We start from the raw sequence: 9,487 nt of genomic DNA on the forward strand, positions 1-9,487 counted from the left end.
CAGATACTGCTAGTTCAAGATACTGTAAGATTGTTATCTTACCAGTTACACACATGAAAATGACAAGGAGTTTTTTTCTTTTTTTTTTAAATCCAAATAATGCAATTAATTCCATCACATTGGTAGGGCAGGTTCTGGGTCTAAAGGCAGCCTACTTACGGTGTAACAAAGAGGGAAAGAACAGGCCGGGAAGCACAGAAATCTGTCCATTCTTTGTTTGATTTAATCGTTGACTTGCCCATAATTCAAGTTTTTTTTTTCACTTTCTCAGAGACCCAGTGTCTCAACCGTAAAACAGAGTAATTTATGTCCTTCACATAAAACACTGGGTTGGGGTAGGCAGCCCATTGCAAGTGGAGATTAGTTCAAAGTGACACAAACACCTTACAAGTCCTCTCAGCTTCTTCAAGAAGCGTATCAAATAGTAAGATGTTATTAAATTACTTTAATACTTGAATGAAAATAATACGAGTATAACTTGCATAGAACTTGCTTACAAAGTAATATGGTAAAGTAAAAGTGTATTCTCCAATGAATTTGTCAAATGTTAAGTTCTAAAAAGCCTATCCAGGTATTTAATATATAAGGTAACATTTAATATAGACAGGGTGGTTACTTTGAATTCTCTCAATTCAAATAGTACAATATAAAAATTAAAAGGTTTTCCTTAAGGTACAGAAATTGAGATGAGAGTCCACAAATTAAAAATGTATCACAAATAGCTTTGATTTCAAAACTGGTGGGCTCAGTGGATCATTGACGCTGTTGCTGGGCTCATGATAGTTTCGTTTTAGCCATTTAGGCAAATGAAAATATGTGCTCTGTCGATTCAGGTCTAGTCTTGAATAATACTAGTCTTGAAATAAATGGGAGTACTGAATTCAGTAAAGTCTGTGGGCATCTATCCTTTATACAACACGCTCCTGTTCCTTACATAAAAGTCACTATGGGATGTTAAGCATTCACTATCTTGAAACACTCTTATTATGACTTGGAATTTAAATAGAAAATTAGGTCAAGTGATGCTGGTGTTCTGAATCTAGTTAAACACATGCTTTCCAATTTATAGGAATACCAAATGTCTGGCTTATACTTTTTTAAAGCCAGAGTAAGACTCCCCAAACCTTCTTCTATCAGGAAAGTAGTTTATTCCTAATTCCACACAGGCTTTGATGACATTGACTTCCACTGCTCGATTTGTGTGGTGCTAAATAGCTTTTTAAGGGCTAAATCCAAAGGTTTATTTATTTATTTTAAAATTTTTTATTTTATTATTTTTTGAAGTTGGCTCCACGCCCAGCGCGGAGCACCATGTGGGGTTTGGACTCGCCATCCTGCGATCGAGACCTGAGCTGAGATCAAGAGTCGGACGCTCAACCAACTGAGCCATCCAAGCACCCATAAAGGTTTTATTTTTAAATAATCTGTATGCCCAACGTGGGGCTCAAACTCACAACCTCAAGATAAGAGTCTCAGACTCTGCTGACTGAGCCAGCCAGGTGCCCCATAAGTCCAAAGATTTATATTTGGAACTCTCCTGCTTGGCTTCCTTGCGTCATTTCCTTCTTGGAACCCTTTCCACAGTTCTCCTACCGCTCAGTGCTCTGCTTCTGATGTCCTCTGCTGGTTCCTCTTTTTTCGCCCATACTGTAAATACTGGTGTTTCATGGGTTCCAGTTTGTGAACTTTTTCTCCTTTCTCTACACTGTCTCTGGGTGGTTTCACCCGTTCCCTTGACTTCGACCTCTATGCATATGGTCGTGACTCCTACCTATGACGGTCTTCAGCTCTGCTTACCTAGTTGAATAACCTCAGGCGCCCAAACTGGATTCATTATCCTGCTGTCTCCTCATCAACTTGTTCTTGGCCTTTTTGTCTCCCTATTTCCCCACTTCCATTAATGTCATCACTCAAGCTCCAAGCTAGAGGACAGAGTCATCCTCGATAATTCCTTCTCCCTCAACTCTCATTATCCTGCTTTGCATACACTAATTCTATCATAAAACCAAAATTTAAGTTTGATTCCTTGTCTCCATCTCCATTGCTACTATGTAAGCGGAGGTCTTCTCCTGTCTTGCTTGGACTACTGCAATAGCACATTAAACTGTTTCCCCGCCACCAGTCTCTTCCCCACATAGGTCATCTCCCACTCCACTCCAAGGGTGAGCTTTCTAAAAAACAAAGCTGATTATATTCTAAAACTTCCATTGATTCTCTGATCAATAGAAGCATTTGACTGAATGGAATTCTTTAGTAAAACATTAATATTGCATAATGGGTAAGAGTCCAGATTCAGGAGTCTGGCATAGTTTGACTCAGGAGTTTTTTATTATCTAAGTGACCCCGGGCAATATCTCTAGGCTTTGGCATCTCTAGGCATCTGTACTTTGCTTTGGTTTAGGCACTACCTAACTAAATGAGTTCCAGAAATAAAAGATGATTTCCTAACGAATGAAATTAATTGAAATCTGCAATAATTCTGGTTGCATTCAATATGTTTTCACTTCCAGAAGGTTGATCAAGATTAGAAATGCTCATATATTTGGTTATAACCTTTAAAAGGACTGAGCTATTTCTCAGAGGGTTACACTTGAGATACTAGCTCATCATTCTTTACTCCACTTCCAGATAAATTTCTTATACACAGCTCTGCAGTCATAAATCATTCTGGCATCCCAGGCCTGGACTCTCCAGAGCCATAGATCATCACCTGAACATAATTCTCAAATCTCTGGGTGCCACTCTGCATATTGCAGCCATGCATTACTTTGGCCTCTTCTTTACTGTCTAGAAATTGGTGTCTACACGTGTATATCTTCAGTGATTCCTTTTTTTCCATTTTTGGAGAGAGATTTCTCAATGAAGACCAGTGACACCTCTTTTCTAATTTTTATTTATAAGATATTGTGAGGCATCCACAGTTCTGGCATAACCTTTCAATGAACTTAAATTAGAATCACAAAACAGCACAACTAGAAGGGGTCTTCAGAGATCATCTGATCCAGCCCTCTGCCCTCCAGCAGTATTTCTACCACTCCAGTGAATTTGGACCCAATCCTGGGAACACAAAAAACAAAACCCCAAACTCTGAGGTGCCACTAAATTTTAGTATAGCAACTTGTCCTTGAAAGAATGGCACAAGAAGGAACCACCCCTTTAGTGTTGGAGAATCCAATAAGGGAAGTCAAGCAAAGTCAGAGCAGGACCTGGCCAGTAGGCCAATTTTCAGAGGGTGTCCTCTGCTCTTCATGGACTTTGCTCAGCCATGCAGGCTGGTACAGAGCTCTGTTCTCTCCCTACTGGAGCTGAGTTAGACATTGGACCTACCCCACAATCCCTCATTGGCAGAGTTGGGCTGAAGGATTGTGAAGGGATAAGAATGTCAGTGATCATCGCCAATATTCTTGAATTAGAACCAGACAACTTTAAAGATTCACTGGTCTTAAAGAGATGATCTGTCCAAATAATTTACTGACCACAGATAAAAATTCTCCTAAATTCATTTCCTAGGGCCCTGGATATTCAAATCTTTCTGCCTCCATCCTTAAATAATGTTCTTTTTAATAATCATTTTATTTACTCTAAAAGGATTATGCAAGTGAATTTATAGGGAAATAGTGAAGGACAAATTGTATAAGAAAGTCACATAGTTTCCTCTCCCTTAGTGTTACTTTTTCACGGTTTGGACAACAAGACACTGTGGCTTATGTGGGATGATTGAAGGGCCACACAGCTCCAGTTGTCAGTGTGGGGACGGCCCTTTTCATCATGGGTTTCCTTTTTCAGTGCTTATGGTGTGTGTGTCTCTTTGTCTTTCATCCACCATGGGAAGATGTGTGTGACTAGTAGGGGAAATGCTTGTAGCCCCTGCGGGCAGCATCATATGACAAAACTGGTCTTTGGAAACTTCAGTGTTTAATTAGTATCAAAGAAATGACAAGCATTCCTGGGATTTTATAAGAAAATACAGCTTTATGGGAAATTGCAGGTTATTTTTTTCTCCTTGATTAAAATTTATTGTGAGAATGAAAACAAACTCTGAATCTGCTTAATCTAAAACTTGCTATCACAACTCTCTCTCTATGGGACACGGTATTTGACTTTATGAAGACTTCCTATCTTCATAGATCTCTATTCCATCTTTAATGATCTATTATCCCTCTCTGTGAGACTGTCTCTACTTCTCTTCCCAACCTAGTTTAGATTTTACTGCGCATCATTCTAATCCTCCCTGTGAACTCCCTTGCCAGTCTGTCTTTGTTTGCACCCAGATGGATGAGTGGTTCTTCACCGGAAGTTGCACATCACTGGAGAACTTACTCTAAACAGAAATGTCCAGAGTAACCATCAGGTTTATGGAGCCCAGGAGGTAGTCTACTCACGTGTGTGAGGGCGTCCAAAAACTTGTAATGAGACAAACCCTGGTTAAGAACGACTGCTCCTACCAAAACCCAATGCTGGCACATCTAGCTCTGTCTCTCCTCTGTGATTGCACCAGGAAGTTAAGAAGAGCTAGGAAATTATCACATAATACACTGAGTGTTATCACTACGGTTTCATGATCACCAGCCTCAAGTGGGCACTCAACGCAGCTCATGCACCCTACCACGTTTTTTTACTTGAGTGACTCACCAACTCTCCATAATTGCTGGTTCAAATCGCCCACAACCGTGGTCTTCTCTTTTCCACGTCCCCTTGCAGTTTCAGTAGATGATTGATTGTGCCTCTGATATGCGAAGTGCACAATCTATTCACAAAGAAATTTACAAACTTTGTTGTATAGGGGCGCCTGGGTGGCTCAGTCGGTTAAGTGTCCATCTGACTTGATTTCAGCTCAGGTCATGATCTCACAGTTTGTGAGTTTGAGCCCCGAGTCAGGTTCTGCACTGACAGCATGGAGCCTGCTTGGGATTCTGTCTCCCTCTCTCTTTGCCCCTCCCCCACTCATGCTCACGCGTGCTCCCACACATTTTCTCTCTCTCTCAAAATAAATAAACTAAAAAAAAAAAAAAACTTACTTGTACCTGCACCCTTCTCTTCCCCCCTTTTGAGTGAAGGAGGAACTTCTATCCAGGGCTAATCCTTTCCCTTGTTCCCTGGATCTCATCCTTTTCCACCTGCCCTCAGAGTCAGGAGTTGGAATTCAACCAATATACTTTTTACTAAATATCTTGACTTCTCAGAGTATTTTACACATTTGGCCATTCCGTCCCGGAGCCATTCTTTTCCCTTGGCCTTGATGAGTCTGTACGCTCTCTTTGTTCCTTTTGTACTCTCTCTCCCAAGTCTTCCTTACTGGTTTCCCACCTAACCTTTAAATGCTGACAGTTCTCAGAACTACACTTCACCATTTGAAGTTCCGCTCCCCATTTTCTTCTAATCTCCATGTCTGTATGATAGTGGGCGTGTGTTTAGTTATAGGAACTTGGGTGTGCAAAAATATAACAACATTTCTCATATTTTTATTTCTGCTGATGGTGGTAACTCAATCACTTTGACTTGGGGTTTCTCAACCTCAACACTATTCGCATTTTGGGCAGGAGAACTCTTTGTTGGGAAGCCTGTCCCGTGCCTTGTACCATGTTGAGCAGCATCCCTGGCCTCTGCTGACTAGATAGATGGCAGCAGTCACTTCTCCACCCCCATTGTACCAACCAGAAAATTTCTCCAGACATTTTCAAATGTCCCTGGAGGGGCAGAATTGCCCTGGTTGGGAATCGCCATTTCCAGTTTAAAGTCAGTCTCTTTAGAGGTACATACACATTTCCTCACTTCGCCTCTTCCCAGTTCTCCTTCCCATCTCCCCAGGAGGGGTCAGAGGCTGTGGGGGGATTTGTGTTTACTCTTGGCATTGAAAGAGAAACCTTTGGGCTACAATCGCTTCTCTGCTGGCATCCAGTGTTGACAGTAACTCAAAGCCTATTCACACAACAGGCTCGCCTCAGGGCAATTGCTCTGCTGGGTTCAGCTTTCTCCCCTATTGACTCTTTCTGATTCAACTCTGGCTGCTGGCTGCTGAGCTTGTGAAACTCAGCTTTTCCCATCACTTCTCTGGCGCTGGCTGCCCAGCCTGCAGCCTGTACTGGGGGAGGCCTTCTCCCTCCTCTGTAACCCGGCACTGTGGTCAAGGCCTTGATCACACAGGGCTTCCTTCAGGTGCTGCAGGTGTAGGAGACTCACGGTAGCATCTGTGCGCAGTGGATCCATCTCACTTCCTTTCTCTCTGCACCTGCTCCATCTTTCCCGTCTTACTGTGGCTACTCGGTGTTGGCCTGGGGCTCGCTGGAAGGCCATTTCCTCCCAGCATCTCAGACAGCGTGCTGGGCACCAGTCCCCTCCAGCTTTGTCTTCCCACATCTTTCTGGGGCTTGCCGTCAACACCCTCTGGGGATTTGGACCCAGAGGTGGCAGCTCGAGGGCCCTTCTACAGAGACACACGTCCTTCACTCCCTTTCAGTCTTTCCACCCTCCCGTCTCTGCAGCTCTGTCCCTGAAGTGTTCCCTCTTTCCCTCTGTGCTTGAGGAAAACTACTCTCGTAATCAGATACTGTGCTTTATCATCTAAATACTATGTCCTGAGCACCTGATGTTCTTTCCTTTCCAGAGCTCAAGAAACCTTTTCTTTTTTCCCTCCCAAACATGCCTCCGCCAGAGGTTTAAAAACCTGTTTTGGAATTCAATAGAGGGTTTTGAGACTACTATCTGATTCTTTCATTCTTCTTGGCATTTTTGGTGTCCTTTCTTCCCTGGGGCAATATGCCTCAGCTTTAAGATTCAGCATAAATGAGGGGCGCCTGGGTGGCTCAGTCCGTTGAGTGTCCGACTTTGGCTCAGGTCATGATCTCACGGTCTGTGGGTTCGAGCCCCGCGTTGGGCTCTGTGCTGACAGCTCAGAGCCTGGAGCCTGCTTCTGATCCTGTGTCTCCCTCTCTCTCTGCCCCTCCCCCGCTCTCACTTTGTCTCACTCTGTCTCTCAAAAAAAAAAAAAGATTCAGCATAAATGATAGAAGGAGAATAAACATAAGTTATCAAGAAGGAAAGATATAAAATACTATACTCATTACATGCATCTGATGGTTTAACTGTTGCACTTTACTTTGCGAAAGCCGTTTACAGGGCTCACTAAACATTTCATTTCCATCAGAGCTTCATCTCCTTGGAGGTGGAAGATAAAGTTACCCGTTGCTGCCCTTGAACGGGAATTAGAGAAATGGGGTCACCAGGAGCTAACTCCTATTATCTTCTTCCAAACTTTGCAGTGGATCGTGCCATAAAGCAGCTTGAGCTATCAGACATCAGCCCTGAGAGGTGCCACTGGTATAGACCCTTCAGTCTCTGTGGATATGGCCAATAAAAGATTTGAAGGGAGTGTAAAGTGTGTGTATATGCGCTTAAGAAGTCATTGGCAATGCCTGGTTCTTTCACTGCCAGTAATAGTCATTCACTTTTTCCCTATAATTCTATTCAGCTTCATTCTGGACTGATTCAAATAGGAAGCCGACATGATGTCTACCAAAAATCATTTTAATCTTCAAGTCCCATAAAACAATATAAGACGCTCCTATAACTCACTTTCCTGGAATGAAGGTTATAGCAACTAAAGCACTTCCAACTTTATTTTTAGAAACCGGTTCATGCATCTTACATTGAATTAAGCCGAGTTCCTTTCTGTGACAGTTGGAGAGTTGTTTTAAATCTCAGCCAGTAGGTAAAGAATAATTTCTGATGTACGTTTTTGCTTTGAAGAGACCATGGACTCCATTAATAAAACAAATGCTGAAACACATTTGGTTTCCTTGAGAAGCTACAACCTGCCTAGTCTCTGCTTGGCAAACGGAGACAAAATTAATTGTGAGAAATTTTATATTACAAGTTAACATGGGAGCCGAGGGACTGGTACTGAAGAGTGACTATGACATAATGTCACGAGAGTGACATTACATTCCAGAGCCACAAATCCTTCATGACCCCTGCCCGCAAGGGCTTTTGGATGGAATTTCTAAGCCCTTGCAGATCCATATGCAACCTTTCAAGATAATCTATACCTCAGCTGGTTCCTAAACCTCAAAATTACTGCCCACAGACAAAAGCATAATTTAGAAAAGAAACTCCCATAAAAATACTCAGATGAAATATAGGTTGAAAATGGTGTATAATTACTGGTACATTACTGATCATTACTGGTGTGTTGAGTTTGCTCTGATTAAAGAGATAATAAATCCTCAAGGAATTAAATAATTCTTAAAAGGCAAAGTGACAGTTAACGATGATTTCTACGTCCCGCCAGAAAAAACTAGAAACTACATTTACGTGGGAGGTAATTTTTTTAGTTTCTCGAAAGGCAGCATAAACACTATCCTTTTTGCATTGAATGTGGAGATCGAATAACAAGTAAATCTTTGGTAAACCCCTGGCAGTCTGGAATTAGCTCAGCAAAAACAGAAAGGAGAATTCAGAAAAGCCACAAGGATGAGAGCCATGGGCTGATAGATGAAGTATAACTGCTGAAGAGGTTTATGCGTAAACCTCAAGCCACTCGTGTTAACTGGTTGACCCTCAGCGTGGACTACCGATCGATCATTTATATCCTGCCTGGTGACTTCTTTTTAAGTTGTTATAGTTTTTAGGTTTGTATTTTTCATTTTCGCCAACTTTCTGCTTTGAAAACTCTTAAATCTATAGAAGTGTTTAGGGGCACCTGGGTGGCTCACTCGGTTGAGCGTCTGGCTTGGGTTCAGGTCATGATCTCACAGTTTGTGAGTTCGAGCCCCGCGTCAGGCTCTGTTCTGACGGCTCAGAGCCTGGAGCCTGCTTCAGATTCTGTGTCTCCCTTGTTGTCGGCCCTTCCCCCACTCACATTCTGTCTCTGTCTCTCTCTCAACAATAAACATTAAAAAAAAAAAAAAGAAGTGTTTAAAGAATAGTAGGATAAACCCCTAACCTAGATTTACTGATTGTTAACATTTGTCACATTTGTGATACATTTGTTTGCTCTGTGTATACATCTCTCCCATCCATTTGCAAGTTGCAGTATCTCCTAAGATCAAGGACATTCTCCCACATAACCCCAGTACCACCATCACACTGGAAATTAACATGGTTATAAAAACACTGTGCAATTATACACTGAATTTACTCATATTTCCCAAATTGTTTCCAAAATGTCCTTTATAGTATTTTTTTTTTTTTCTGATCTAGGTCCAGTCAAAAATCATGTATTTGGTTGTCTCATATTCTTGGTCTCCTTAAATCTGCTGACCCTCTTCAGCAAACACTGTCTGGACCAGATATAAATACAAATATTTATATGTAATATAAATAATATACTACAATATAGAAATAATATAAATATAAGTATTTTGGGTTTTGCAGCTCATACTTTTCTTTCACAACTATCTAACCTCTGTTGTTACAGCATAAAAGGAACCATAAATAATATGCGATAGGAAGGGATGTGGCTGTTTCAATAAAACTTTACTTATGAGCT

Source organism: Lynx rufus, unplaced genomic scaffold (assembly GCF_022079265.1).
Source record: "Lynx rufus isolate CCGP_SWC_20201006 ecotype Redwood Valley unplaced genomic scaffold, mLynRuf1.p SCAF_17, whole genome shotgun sequence".
Classification (NCBI taxonomy): Eukaryota; Metazoa; Chordata; class Mammalia; order Carnivora; family Felidae; genus Lynx; species Lynx rufus.